Source organism: Papio anubis, chromosome 7 (genome assembly GCF_008728515.1).
Source record: "Papio anubis isolate 15944 chromosome 7, Panubis1.0, whole genome shotgun sequence".
NCBI lineage: Eukaryota > Metazoa > Chordata > Mammalia > Primates > Cercopithecidae > Papio > Papio anubis.
In genome coordinates, this window is record NC_044982.1 from 148,041,750 (window position 1) to 148,057,546 (window position 15,797).

A 15,797-nucleotide genomic window follows, 5' to 3' on the forward strand; every position below is an offset into this window, starting at 1 on the left:
TGCTTAAGTGAGTTCTAAATATGGAAATGAAAGAATAATTGCTACCACAAAAGCACACACCTACAGACTCTATAGAGCAACTACAAAACCAAGACTACAAAGCAACCAGTTAACACTATGACAGGGATAAAACCTCACGTGTCAAAATTAACATTGAATGTTAAACAGCCTAAATGCCCCCTTAGAGTGATAAACTGGATTAAAGAAAAACAAAGCCCAGACTTCTGCTATCTGCAGGAGACCCATCTCACATGAAAAAAACACCCATAAGGTCAAGAAAAGCAAGGAGGAGAAAGATCCATCAAGCAAATGGAAAACCAAAAGAGCGGGATTCACTATTCTTGTATCAGATAAAATAGACTTTAAACCAACAACAGTAAAAAAGGACAGAGAAGGACATTACATAGTGATAAAAGTTTCAATTCAACAAAAAGACTTAACTATTTTAAATAAATATGCATCCAACATTGGAACATCCAGATTTATTAAAAAATTACTTCTAAACTTAAGAAAAGACTCTGGTAGCCACACAATAATAATGGGAGACATCCAGACAACACTGACAACATCAAACACATCATTAAGACAGAAAACTCACAAACTCTGGACTTTAATACTTGACCAATCGAAGCTAATAGACATCTACAGAATACTATGTTCAAAAACCAGAATATACATTCTTCTTATCTGCACATGCAACGTACTCAAACATTGACCACATCCTTGACCATACAGCAAGTCTGAATAAAGTCAAACAAATCAAAATTACACCAAGCATCTCCTCAGACCATACTGGAATAAAAATAGAAATCAATACCAAGAGGAACTCAAAACGACATAAATGTACGAAAATTAAACAACTTCTGAATGACTTTTGAGAAAACAATAAAATTAAGGCAGAAATAAAAAAGTTCTTTGAAACAAATGAAAATACAGGCATGGCCAGGCGCGGTGGTTCACGCCTGTAATCCCAGCACTTTGGGAGGCCGAAGTGGGCGGATCATGAGGTCAGGAGATCAAGAACATCCTGGGCTAACAGGGTGAAACCACATCTCTACTAAAAGTACAAAAAATTAGCTGCACATGGTGGTGGGCGCCTGTAGTCCCAGCTACTTGGGAGGCTGAGGCAGGAGAAGGGTGTGAACCCAGCGGGTGGAGCTTGCAGTGAGCCAATATTGCGCCACTGCACTCCAGCCTGGGAGACAGAGCAAGACTCCGTCTCAGAAAAAAAAAAAAAAAAAAAGGAAAAGAAAATACACAACATACCAAAACCTCTGGGATATGGGAAAAGCAGTGTTAAGAGGAAAGTTTATAGCACTAAACACCTACATCAATAAGATAGAAAGATCTTAAATTAACAATTTAATTTCACACCTAACGCATCTAGACCCAAAAGAAACATCTAAACCCAAAGCTAGCAGAAGAAAAGACATAACTAAAATCAGAGCAGAACTTTATGAAATTGAGACCCCAAAAACACAAACAAAAAGAATCAATAAAATGAAGTTTGTTCTTTGAAAGGACAAGATATATAGACCACTAGCTTGATTAACAAAAAGAAAAAAAAAGAAAAGAAAAAGAAAAGAGAGAGAAGATCCAAATAAGCACAAAGGTAACAACGGTGACATCCAACCAATCTCACAAATGTAGAAAAGATGCTCAGAGACTGCTATGTGCATTTCTATGCACATAAAATAGGAAATCTAGAGAAAATGAATAAATTCCTGCAAACACACCAACTCCCAAGATTGAACCAGGAAGGAAGAGAAATCCTGAACAGACCAATAAGGAGTAAAAAAAAATTGAAACAGTAATTTAAAAAAAGAAAAAAACTGCTAATCAAAGCCCTGGAAGAGATGGGTCAAATTCTACAAAAAGAGCTGGTACCAATCCTACTGGAACTATTCCAAAAAATCTAGGAGGACAGACTTTTCCCCAACTCATTCTATGAAACCAGTGTCATCTTGATACCAAAATTCTGGCAAAGACACAACCGAAAATGAAAACTACAGGCCAATATCCCTGATATACAAAGATGCAAAAATCCCCAACAAAATACTAGCAGACAGAATCTAGCAGCACATCAAAAAGATAATTCACTATGATCAAGTAGGCTTTATTCCTGGGATGCAAGGATGGTTAAACATATGCCAATCAATTAATGTGATACACCACATAAACAGAATTTAAAAAGCAAAAATTATGTGATCATCTCAATAGATACAGAAAAAGCATTCAGTAAAATACAACATCCCTTCATGATTAAAAATCCTTGACAAACTAGGCATTCAAGGATATCTCTCAAAATAATAACAGCCATCTACATCAACCCTACAGCCAATATCGTACAGAATGGGCACAAGCTGGAAGTATTTCCCCTATGAAACTGGAACAAGATAAAGATGTCCACTCTCCCCACTCCTATTCACTATAGTACTAGAAATCCTAGCCAGAGCAATTAGGCAAGAGAAATAAATAAAAGGCATCCAAATAAAAAAATAAGTCAGATTATCTCTCTTCACTGATAATATGATCCTATACCTGGAAAACCCTAAAGATTCCTCCAAAAGACTGCTAGAGCTAGTTAATGACTTCAGCAAAGTCTCAGGATACAAAAGAAATGTATAAAAATCAGCAGCATTTCTATACATCAATAACATTCAAGCTGACAGCCAAATCGAGAATGCAATCCCATTCACAATGTCCACAAAAATAAAATACCTAGTAATACATCTAATAAAGAAGATGAAGGATCTCTACAAGGAGAACTACTACAAAAGAATACTTAAAGAATGTATAGATGACACAAATAAATGGAAAATCATTCCATGCTCATGGCTTAATAGAATCCATATTGTTAAAATGGCCATATTGCCCAAAGTGATCTATAGTTTCAACACACTTTCTATCAAATTGTGAACATCACTTTTTCACAGAATTAGAAAAACCTATTCTAAAATTCATATGGAAGCCAAAAAGAGCGCAGATGGCCAAGGCCAATCCTAGACAAAAAGAACAAAGCTTCAGACCTCACATTACATGTCTTCAAACTATACTATGAGGCTACAGTGACCAAAGCAACATGGTACTGGTTCAAAAATAGACACATAGACCAATGAAACAGAATAGAAACCCTGAAATAAAGCTGCATACCTACAAACAACTCATCATCAACAAAGTTGACAAAAATAAACAATGGGGAAGGACACCCTATTTAATAAATGGTCCTGGGAAAGCTGGCTAACCATAGGCAGAAGAATAAAAATAGCTCCTATTTCTCATCAAATACACAGATTAATTCAATATGGATTAAAAACTTAAATGTATGGTGTCAAACTATAAAAATTACAGAAGAAAGTCTAGGGAATACTCTTCTAGACATTGTCTTAGGCAAAGAATGTATGATGAAGATCCCAAAAGCAAATGCAACAAATCAAAAATAGACAAATGAGATTTAATTAAACTAAAGAGCTCCCACAAAGTAAAAGAAACTCTCAATGAGTAAACAGACATCCTACAGAATGGGAGAAAGTATCTGCAAACTCTGCATCCAACAAATACCCAAAATCTATAAGGAACTTAAATGAGTCAACAAGAAAAAAACAAACAATCCCATTAAAAAGTAGGCAAAGGACATGAACAGAGACTTCCCAAAAGAAGACATACAAACCACTAACAAATACATGAAAAATGCTCAACATCACTAATCATCAGAGAAATGCAAATTAAAACTCAACTGAGGTACTGTCTCAAGCCACTCAGAATGGCTATTAGAGAAAAGTTAAAAATAATAGACGTTGGCAAGGTTGTAGAGAAAAGGGAATGCTTATATACTGTTTAGGGGAATGTAAATTAGTTCAGCCACTGTGGAAAGCAGTTTGAAGAGCTCTTAAAGAACTAAAAATAGAACTACCATTCGACCCAGCAATCCCATTACTGAGTATATACCCAAAGGAAAATAAATCATTCTTCCAAAAAGATAACGTGCACTCCTATGTTCATTGCAGCGCTATTTACAATAGCAAAGATGCGAAATCAACCTAGGTGCCCATCAATGATGGATTGGATCAAGAAAATATGGTATATATAAACACCATGGAATACTACACGGCCACAAAAAGAACAAAACCATGTGCTTTACAGCAACATGGGCATGGCTGGAGGCAGTTATGCTATGTTGACTAATGCAGACACAGAAAAGCAAATATTACATGCTCTCACTTAAAAGTGGAAGCTAAATCTTGGATTCACACAGACATAAAGATGGCAACAATAGACAATGAGGACTTTGAAAGAAGGGAGAGAGGAAGGCAAAGGCTGAAAAAGTTTCTGTTGGGCACTATGTTCCCTACCTGGATGATGAGGTTAACAGAAACCTAAACCTTAGCACCATGCAATATATCCTGTAACAAATCTGTACATGTTCTCCTGAATCTAAAATATAAATGGAAACTTTTAAAAGACAGTATGAAGATGCTGCTAGTTTTGAAGTAAATATTAAATAAATGAGCTTGATCTTAGTAAATCCCATCTAGTTCATGAGCAAGGTGGCTAGGCTGCTTGGTAATAAAATTGAGACATGGTTTGGTATGAACCTTTTTTCTCAAATAGCTTTTACACATGTCATTAAGAGTTTCATGTTAGAACCTCAAGTCCTATTCACATGTGATTTTCACCACAAGATATAAGTGAGAATTAAATCCACAAAGTTTATTCCTAGTCCAGCAACAAAATGTTATTTTCAAATCTGAGAGAAATTCTTAGTTCTATAGAAAATCATTTTTCTTCCCTGCAGAAAACTTAAACAAAAGCAAGATTGACTCTAGGTTTTATTTTGCTGCTTCTTCATTAGAAGCTGTGAGAAGCTGTTTCCCAAGAAGCAGACTTGCTGCATAATAACCTATGAATACACAGATTTTAATATAAAAATGAAATGATCTACAATTGAGTTAAAACCACCAAGTTTTAAAACACATGCTTAATCATAATTGTGATATAAAATAACTGGTCAAGCTTTGAAAATTATATTCAAAAATAAAAGCAGTCATTACTATTTAAAAAGATACATAAATAATGCTCAACTTATATAGAAGTGAAAGTTCAAGAAGTTTATACCAAATAATGAATGCAACAAAGTTCACCTGAATTATAAGAGACAGTTCTGAAAAATTATGAAACAATTTGAAGTTACTACTTGAAATCACTACTTTAGAATTTAAGAAACTTATAGGTTCATTTTTATTTTATTTTGATTTTTATTTGATGACTGTATTTTAAGGTTATGTCAGTGATAGCTTAAAACCAGATTTTAATTAGGTGTCTTTTTGTGTTTTGCTATTTCAGTTATTGCTTAAGAATTCTGGTTGCCTGGGTCAACTGCCATGTCTTTAAATTATAATTTTTAAATGTTTTATTTAGTTTATTTTTTAGAAACACATGAATTCAGTAATTTAGGACTTAAATTAACAAAAGGATCAGAAGCACTTACATATAGTAAACTTCCTCACTTTAAATTACTTTAACAGGTTGGGCACGGTGGCTCACACCTGTAATCCCAGCACTTCGGGACGCTGAGGCAGATGGATCACCTAAGGACAGGAGTTCAAGACCAGCCTGGCCAACATGACAAAACCCTGTCTCTACTAAAAATACAAAAAAAATTAGCCAGGCGTGGTGGCAGGCACCTGTAATTCCAGCTACTTGGGAGGCTGAGGCATGAGAATCGTTTGAACTTGGGAGGCAGAGGTTGCAGTGAGCTGAGACTGTGCCACTGCACTCCAGCCTGGGGGATGGAGTGAGACTCTGTCTCAAAAAAAAAAAACCATTATTTTAACAATCCAACAATTTCATTCTTCAATATATATACCCCCCAAAAATGCATACATGTGCATTAAAAAATTGTGTTAAGAAAGAATGAGCATGACATCCTTCTTAATATTAACTCTAAACTGAAATGACCCAAATGTCCCTCAAAAATAAAATTGACCAATAAATTGTGGCATATTAATATGATGAAATACTCCACTCAATGAAAATGTAAAAGCTAAAGTAACAAGCACAAACATGGATGAATCTTATACATGCTTTTGAGCAAAAACCTGGTAACATAATACATGTTGCATACTTCCATTTATATTAAGTTCCAATTACAGTAAGCATTAGAACTCACCATAGATCTGTTTAGCGGGTAGGAAATGGGTAATGATTGGGAAGAGACACAGAGTGGGATCCTGAGCAGGAGGGATTCTTTCATGATCTGGGTGGTCATTACATAGATTTATTCACTTTGCATTAATTACTGAATGATTTGGACACTTTTCTGTATGCATATTGTGCTTTAAACAGTTTTTAAAATTAGAAAAAAGAAAAGAAATCCTGGGGTCACTGCACCCATCCTGTCTTTCTTAGATTCCTCTGCCTCTTGAGTCACTAGAGCTATTTGACTAAGAGGTGGGCAAATGGGCAAAATAAATACCAGTCCATCATTTGGCACAGAATCTTTGGGGGAACATAGTTCCATGATGTGTAATAAGGTTTGTGTGGGATAGGTGAGTAGAGTTGCTCCTTAATTTACCGTGGCAGAGAGAGGGAATCAAGGACAGAGAAGTGGTGGGTGCTATAAGGGACCTGGAAGAAAGAGTCCCTCCTTGAAGGTGGGCATGGCAATGAAACTGCCTATAGCCAAGTGCCTATTTTCCCAGTAAGTAAGGCTAATGGTCAATTTGGGATGAGGAGATAAAAATGATCTGTAAAGTGCCCCAAGATGAAAACATATGGCCTATTTCCAAGCTTAAAAAAATATATTTGTTCTTATAGGCCTATATAAATGATTTAGTAATGTTTTTCAGCCTACAGATATAGAATCATTTTGATAATCACAATCAGCATTATTTTTATCGGATGGAGTGGGATAATACAGAATAGTGCATTCCCAAGTAGCAAAGATAAGTATTGTTTTGTCAAACTGTCTTAGTTGTGTGTGTGTGTCCGTGTGTATGTGTGTGTGACACATGAACGTGTGCACAGAGACACAGAGAGTTGGACAATACTATAAAATGCATGTCTTACTCGGGTTACTCTCAGAAATGTTTGAAAGTCACGCCTCTATGGAAAGCTTCAGTTATTTTTTTCTTGTTTTCTGTTAGCCATGGGCATTTGCAAACATTTCTGAAAATTATCCTGGCTTACATGTAAATACCCTATTTGTTTCTAAAGCAGCAGCTAATTTCCATTTTGATCATTCTCTTGCAGCCAAAAGTTGTATAAGAGGCATTATGGTATCTTTTATGTGAAAGGCCAGATGTGGTGTGCTATGACATGTTGGAAAGAAAGATTTCTAAAATAGATAAATGTTTTTTTGAAAGAAAACCGAATTATCAATCTTTTCTACCCCCAGGAACATTTCAAATGGGCTTAAAACATTGTTTTGGAGGTATGACTAATGAAGCCAAGGACATTAGGAAACATCATGAGAGCAGGTATGACCCAAAACATTCCAATGTTTTTTTCTAGAAAACTCCAATCTGCCCTTTTCATTCATACATTTCCAGACAAAAGAAGTGGCCTCCCAGCAGAAGTTTTAACATACATGTCTCTGAACAAAGGAAAAATGTATAGGTCTCTTTTTGGTGGCATGAAAAGGTCAGTAAAACCCATGAAACATACAAGAGCTTTGCCACTAAGTTTTCTGTTGTAATAAGTGTCCATTTTCTGGAAACTCAATGAAGGAGAATCTAGTTGACCTCTGATAACACAAGTCCTCTCCAGTCTTAGTTATCACACCAATTCCTGTTGGACACAAATCGGTATCAGCCATTAAGTGTTCACAATGGCTGAATAACCACATAAATGAACATTTCTCCAATGAGGACTCCAGTTGCATTTGCTCTGTGGCCGGTATCTCCAGGCTTTGATTCTTATCTCAAGCACTTCAGTCAAGGCATTATTTTCCTCAAAGCCCCATGTTACTTCTTTTTTTTTTTTTCCCATCCTCACTCATAGAAATAGAAATGATCTTCAGTCTTGACTTCTCACATATATTCCAAACTTCCAAATGCTAAACTTCTAAATAAGAGACTTTAAATTTGACATCTGGTTGTCTCACCAATTTCAGCATTTCCATCACCCAAACTCTTCATGTCTCTCAAGCTTTCAGTCAAGATCCTTCACAAGTACCCCCATTTTATATAGAGCTACAATTATTTCTTCAGGCAATACATCCTGAAGAAATCACTTTGGAACTTTTCACTCACAATTTCCAACCTGGAAAGAGGGTTTGTTATTTCTTTCCTTGAAATGTCCTTGAGATTTGCCCTTTTTATCTATTTATACTGAAACCACCATATTCATGGTTGTCATCAGCTTATGCCTGGATTACTGCTATATCCTTCTTATTCCTGTTTTAGCTGATAAGGAAATTATGGGCAGGAGGATAACTTAAAACTTGATTAAGAATGTGCTATGTGTCAGACACTATGCTAGTCACAGAATATACACCACAGATTAAATAAGACTCAACACCTGACATCAAGTTGCTCAAAATCTCTTGGCTGCTACTGCTAAACTTATACCAGGCATTCTTAAACATTACTGTCATCATGTCACTTTCCTCTTTCAGAACTTGGAATGCTTCACATATTTGCTTCGTTAAGTACAAATGCTTTTGTCTGATTTTTGTAGTTTTTCCCTGCATCTGTCCTACCTTGTTCGCCTTTATTCCCTCACATGGCTCATTTTATTCATCAAGCATAAAATGCTGCTTGTCACTACATGTTCCATACAGTTCCTTTCCTTGACTCCTGATCACCCTTCGTGGAGGCCTTCCTTTCTCCTTCTCCCACACAAACCTTATCTATCCTTCAGGGCCCATTTGCCAGCTTCTCTTTTCCATAAAGCCTTCTGAAATTTTTGCAAACCAATTCTTCCCTTCCCAATGCCTATTGCTAGAGATAATTCTACCTTAGAATTGAGGGACAATTCTATAGTTAGGGGACAGTTCTACCTTAGAGCACTGAGTGTGCTATTGATTTTACCATGTGTTTAACGATGTTCCTATACATAGAACATAAACTTTTTGATCTTCTCTGAAATACTGGATGTTGGCCCCATACCACCTAGCACTGTGCCAAATCAATAGAGGATTTGGCCTTCATGAGGCACACTCTTCTATCTCACCATTCTGTTATGTCTCTTTATTCATCAAGTGTATGGTGACTGACCATCTGTGTCTGGCCTAGGGTTAGACATTTGGGGTTAAACATATTGTATTAGTCTGCTCTCATGCTGCTGTGAAGAAATACCCAAGATTGGATAATTTATAAAGGAAAGAGGTTTAATAGACTCACAGTTCTGCATGGCTGGGGAGGCCTCAGGAAACTTACAATAATGGCAGAAGAGGAAGCAAACATGTCTGATATGATTTGGCTCTGTACCCACCCAAATCTCATCTTGAACAGTGTTTTCATAATCCCCACGGGAGGGACCTGGTCGGAGGTAATTGAATCATGAGGGCAGGTTTTTCCCATCCTGTTCTTGTGAAAGTGAATAAGTGTCACAAAATCTGATGGTTTTATAAAGGGCAGTTTGGTTCCCTTGCACATGCTCTTTTGCTTGCCACCATGTAAGACATGCCTTTGCTACTCCTTCCTTTTCTGCCATGATTGTAAGGCCTCCCCAGCTATGTGGAAATGTGATTCCATTACATCTCCTTTTCTTTATAAATTACCCAGTCTCGGGTGTGTCTTTATCAGTAGTGTGAGAACAGATTAATACAACATCCTTCTTCACAAGGCAGCAGGAGAGAGAATGAGTGCCCAGCGAAGGGGGAAGCCCCTTATAAAACCATCAGATCTCATGAGAGCTCATACACTATCACAGGAACAGGCTGAGGGTAACAACTCCCATCATTTAATTACCTCCCACCTGGTCCCTCCCAGGACACATGGGGATTATGAAAACTACAATTCAAGATGAGATTTGGGTGGGGACACAACCAAGCCATATCACATATGCAATCAAATAAATATTGATATCAGAAATAAATACGTAGTACAGCAGAAGCCCAGGGTAGGAGAGCCTAAGCCTGTCTCCAAGAGTAAAGGGGATCCTCCTAAAAGGGATGTTCTTTCCTGCCTGGCATAGCTTTCCTTTCTAGTTTAGCAATTTCTCTCAATCCCTAAGGCTTAGTTCAAAGTTTACCCCTTCTCTGTAGTTAACAACAACAAAAAAAATGGTGATCTTAAAATTATACATAAAGAAGTAAAAGAAAGACCCAGAAAAGTGTGATGACTTGCCCAAATGATGTATGCATTTTATTCATGTTCTCCATGAGTATTTTTCTTTTTGATATTTGTTTGCAGTAATGATGCTTATAAATTACTTTTTTTAGATTTTGTGGTAACTAAAGGGCAATGTTGATGCCAGGTGTGTTAGAGTTATTTGCAGAAATTATTTGGATTCTGTGACCCTCCATGTCTATTTCTATTTCTGTACTTAATTTCTCGAAGGCTCTGAATGGACATAAAAGAGTCTATATAGGATGCTAGAACAAGCCCCAAACTATAAGGCTAATCTAGTGAGTATGTTTTGAAAAGGTCTCAATTTCCTTCCCTAGATCACAGGGAAGAAGTGTTTGATCTAACCCACCTAACTCTCATTTCCAACCAGTTGTGAAAACATGCCTCTCAAGATTTTAGACTGCTGGAATAGAGAGGAGTAAATAATCAGGGGAAAGTGGTTAAATATAGAGCAGGGTTTAGATGTATAAAACCTCAGCAAGCTGGTCTGACATTTCCTCCATGGAACTCCAACTAGAGCTACTCTTGTCAGTAATGGACGTCTCTTAACTTTGATTAACCATTTTAGTGCCAGAGCTCTTTATTTTTTCAATATTTCTAATAATGTAACTGTACTATCTTGCCATTTTTTAAAGCATAAAAATTTACTATGTCCATTCAAAGTAATTCAGTAATTTTTTACTAATTCCTATGCCTCAGACATTGCAAAATGTCACTGAGGAAAAAGGACTCAGCATAAAATATCAGCTTATAAAATCACTGGGAAATTTCCATTAACACAAATGAATGTACGTAAGTTTACTTCTTCTTTTAAATTATTGTCATTTAATACCTGTGTGGGAGAGAGTATGAAAAACACAAACTGTCTTACACTATTGGCAGGAATATAAAATGGCCCTCAGGGTACTTTGTTACTAGCTATCAAAATATCAAATATTTCTTCTTTTGATCTATCAACTCCACTACCATAAATGTAGTCTACTGGTATGTTTTTTTTGCAGTATTGTCTGTAATAGATAAAATAACTAAATATCTATTAATGGGGATGTTTAGATAAAATACAGTAAAGGCATTCTATGATATATAATGCAACTATTTTTTGAAAATGAGACAGATCCATATATACTGATATGGAAATGTTTCTAAAATGTATTATTTTTTAAAAAATCGGAGCAAACTTTTGGGATATCATTTATATTTTTAAAAATTCTTTGTAAGAACTTCCATTTCGAACCATAAACATAAAAGTAATGGGTCAGACTTACTTTGCCTCAAATAACTAAAAAAGTAAACAAAATACTTTTAAGCAACTCTGTTTAGGAATTTGACACTAGACAAGAGAGAGTTGTCTCTGATCTTGGAGAAAAGGGAAACACGTGAATGAGCTTCAAATCTGCCACAGTTTTCTACTTCAAAAAACCTTACCAACTATGGTGCAGTAAAGTAGAGACCAAACAGAGAGCAACAATCTCTGTAAGTGAAAGATCAAAATTCAGGGCTTCTAGAGAAGGTGTAATTTGAAGGGCACAGTACTGGAGAGAAGGAAGCTATACATGATATATCCCCTTGAATATTAGCTGTGCATGTAAAGTGTGAAACCCTGAAAAAAAATTTGGGATAACAGCTACTGAAGGATTGTGAGCTGGAAGGAGATTCTGGAGATTATACATGCTGAAATATGGTGGAGTTCCAACCAGTTAAGTGTAGAGACCTTTCTAAATACTCTGAGCGTTTAGTTAAGACCTCAAAAACTACATACCATAGAAAAGTGCTACTGTATCCCAGCGTAAAGGTAATCTTAGAGTAACCTCACCAAAACTCCAAACCAACTTTGCTTAGATTAAGCTGATTCTCCAATAAATCAACTAATTTCTAAAATAAAACAAAGCACTGTTCAAAAGAAAAAAAAAAAAACTGTCTTCAAGAAAAAAATATCATCCTTGGTCAAATAGTAGTTCTATTTTTAGTTCTTTGAGATACCTCCATTCTGTTTTACCATAGACGTTGAACTACTTCAAATTCTCATCAACAGTGTATAAGCATTCCCTTTTCTCCACATCCATGCCAACATTGTGATTTTTTGACTTTTTAATAATAGTCATTCTGACAGGTGTAAGATGATATCTCAGTGTAGTTTTAATTTGCATTTATCTGATGATTAGTGATGTTGTATGTTTTAAGAAATAGCTGTTCATGTCCTTTGCCTACTTTTTAATTTTTTTTGGTTTGTTTTTTTACTTGTTGAATTGTTTGAGTTCCTTGTAGTTTCTGGATATTAGTTCTTTGATGAAGGTATAATTTGCAAATATTTTATCCCATTCTGCAGGTTGTCTGTTTATTCTTTTGATTATTTATTTTGTGGAGCAGAAGCTTTTTAAGTCCTATTTGTCTATTTTTTGTTACATTTGCTTTTGGGATTTTCATCATAAATTCTTTGCCTAGGCCAATGTTCAGAAGTGTTTTTCCTAGGTTTCCTTTTAGGATTTTTATAGTTTTAGGTCTTCCATTTAGGTCTTTAATCCATCTTGAGTTAATGTTTATATATAGTGAGAGATAGGGGTCCAGTTTTATTCTTCTGCATATGACTAGTCAGTTTCCCTAGCACCATTTACTGAGTAGGGTGTCCTATTCTTTATTGTTTATTTTTGCTAACTTTATCAAAAACCATTCCACCCAGCAATTCTGCTATTGGGTATCTACCCAAGGGAAAATAAATCGTTACATGGAAAAGACACCTGCATTCATGTTTATCACAGACCTACAGCTATCAAAATATCACAATAGCAAAGTCATGGAACCAACCTAAGTATCCACAAATGGTTGATTGGATAAAGAAACTGTAGTATATATACACTATGGAATACTATGCAACCATAAGAAATGATATCATGTGTTTTGCAGCAACATAGATGGAGTTGGAGGCCATTAACCTAAGTGAAATAACTCAGAAGCAGAAAATCAAATATCACCTATTCTCACTTACAGGTGGGAGCTGAATAATGGGTACACATGGGCGTGAAGATGGAAATAATAGGCACTGGGGATTTCAAAAGGGTTAAAGGAGCTTGCAGGTTGAAGAATTAGCTATTGGGTACAATGTACAATATTTTGGTGATGGGTACATTAGAAGCCCAATCCCCACCTTTATGCAATATGCCCATGTAACCCATGTGACAAACCTGCACATGTACCAACTGAATCTAAAAGTTAAAATTACTTTAAAATAAAATCCTTACTATCCAACATATGCTAAAATAAAATGTTAGGCATGTAAAAATGAAGGAAATATTATTTATAATGAAGAAAAAATAGTAAATGGAAACAGGCCCAATGATAATACAGATGTATAATTTAGGAGAAATGACTTTTAAAAGGAAAAGAAAGGAAAATATGGATCTAATGAGAGACTACATGGAAATCGCAAAAGAGAGGAGAAAAGGTTATATAAAAAAAAAAAAAAAAATAGCGCCCAAACATACAATATCTGAAAAGTACAGTAAATACACTAAAAAAAGATTGAACACTCCAAAAGAAAGTAAAGCCTTTGAAAATTGTTTAATAAACAATATGCAAAATAAAATATACAAAAGGAAGGAAGACTGAAAAAATAATAGAGACACAGTGACTGTGAGACAATATTGAGCATTCTAACATATGTGCAATTGGAGTCCAAGACGGAAAGGAGTGACAGATCAAAGCAAAGAAAACAAAAGTATGAAAAATAATGACTAAAATGCTAGAGAAAATTTTCAGAGCAGCCAAGGAAATAGAGAACACATACAGAAGAACAATAAGAATAAGCACTGTCTCCTCATCACAAACAATGTAAGCTGGAAGAAAATGGAAAGGCATCTTTTAAGTTCTGGGAGTAAAAACAGCTTTTCAACCAAGAATTTCATAGGCTAAAATTTTATAGCCTGAAAAAAATGAAGGTAAAATAAAAACATTTTTCGATAAATAACTGAAAACATTCATAACTAGCTGATATGGTTTGGCTGTGTCCCCACCCCAATCTCATCTTGAATTCCCACCTGTTGTGGGAGGGACCCAGTGGGAGTTACTTGAATCATGGGGGTAAGTCTTTCTCCTGCTCTTCTTATGATAATAAGTAGGCCTCATGAGATGTGATGGTTATTATAAGGGGGAGTTTTCCTGCTCAAAACTCTTTATGCCTACTGCCATCCACATAAGATGTGACTTGCTCCTCCCTGCCTTCTGCCATGATTGTGAGGCTTCCCCAACCATGTGGAACTGTGAGTTCTCCATTAAACCTCTTTCCTTTGTAAATTGCCCGGTCTCAAGTATGTCTTTATCAGCAGCGTGAGAACAGACAAATACAGTAAATTGGCATCAGGAGTGGGTTGCTGCTGAAAAGATACCCAAAAATGTGGAAGCGACTTTGGAACTGGGTAACAGGCAGAGGTTGGAACAGTTTGGGGGACTCAGAGGAAGACAGGAAAAGGTGGGAAAGTTTGGAACTCCCTAGAGGCTTGTTGAACGACTTTGACCAAAATGCTGATAATAATATGCACAATGAAACCCAGGCTGAGGTGGTCTCAGATGGAGATGAGAAACTCAGAAACCCCATCTCTACTAAAAGTACAAAAATTAGCTGGGCATGGTGGCGCGTGCCTGTTGTCCCAGCTACTTGAGAGGCCAAGGCAGGAGAATCGCTTGAACTCAGGAGGCGGAGGCTGCAGTGAGCTGAGATCTCACCATTGCACTCCAGCCTAGGCAACAGAATGAGACTCTGTCTCAAAAAAAAAAAAAAAACAAAAAACAAAAAACAAGCATGACCCAAACATATTAAAACAGAGACATTTGAAAGTAAAAAAGTGGAAAGATATTTAGAATGTATATGAAAAGAGAAACATCAGAGAGATCATAAAGGTATTTTTAAAATAAGGGATTATGAATTGTGTCAATAACCAACCCTACACAAACTCTTTCAGAAAATAGTAGAGGAGGAAATACTTCCAAACTCATTTTATGAGGTATTACCCCAATATCAAATCCAGAGAAAACCTAAGAAAACTATAGAAAAATATTCTTCATGCAAGAATCATAAAAATTCTTAATTAGATGTTAGAAAACTAAATTCAGTAGTATATACAAATCATAATGCATCATGACCAAGTCAGGTTTACCTGGAATGCCGTATTGGTTTACTGTTTGAAAATCAATCAATGTAAACTACTATGCTAACAAAATGAAGACCAAAAGAAACCACCATATAGTTATTTTAATAAATGCAGAACAATAATTTAAGGAAATTCAACACTCATTCATGGTAAAAATCCTCAGCAAACTAGAAATAAAGGGAACTTCTTCAACCTGTTCAAGGGTAAGGAAGTTCAATCACCTACAAAAAGTCTACAGCACAGCACAGAAGATGTTTAGGACAGTGAAACTGTCCTGTATGATACTGTAATGGTGGATACATGACTTAGACATTTGTCAAAATCCCTACAACTGTATACATGTACAAAGAGTGAACTCTCA

At 35.9% G+C, this 15,797-nt stretch overlaps 1 long non-coding RNA gene across 1 annotated transcript in view; it reads left to right on the top strand.

Annotated features, from left to right (window-relative positions):
- The window catches only part of LOC103885753, a 117,279-nt gene that overhangs the window by 57,347 nt on the left and 44,135 nt on the right, over nucleotides 1-15,797 (top strand). The window contains exon 3 of the long non-coding RNA XR_004185200.1: nucleotides 7,397-7,478. This is a non-coding gene — a long non-coding RNA (uncharacterized LOC103885753). The remainder of the gene's footprint in view (nucleotides 1-7,396; nucleotides 7,479-15,797) is intronic.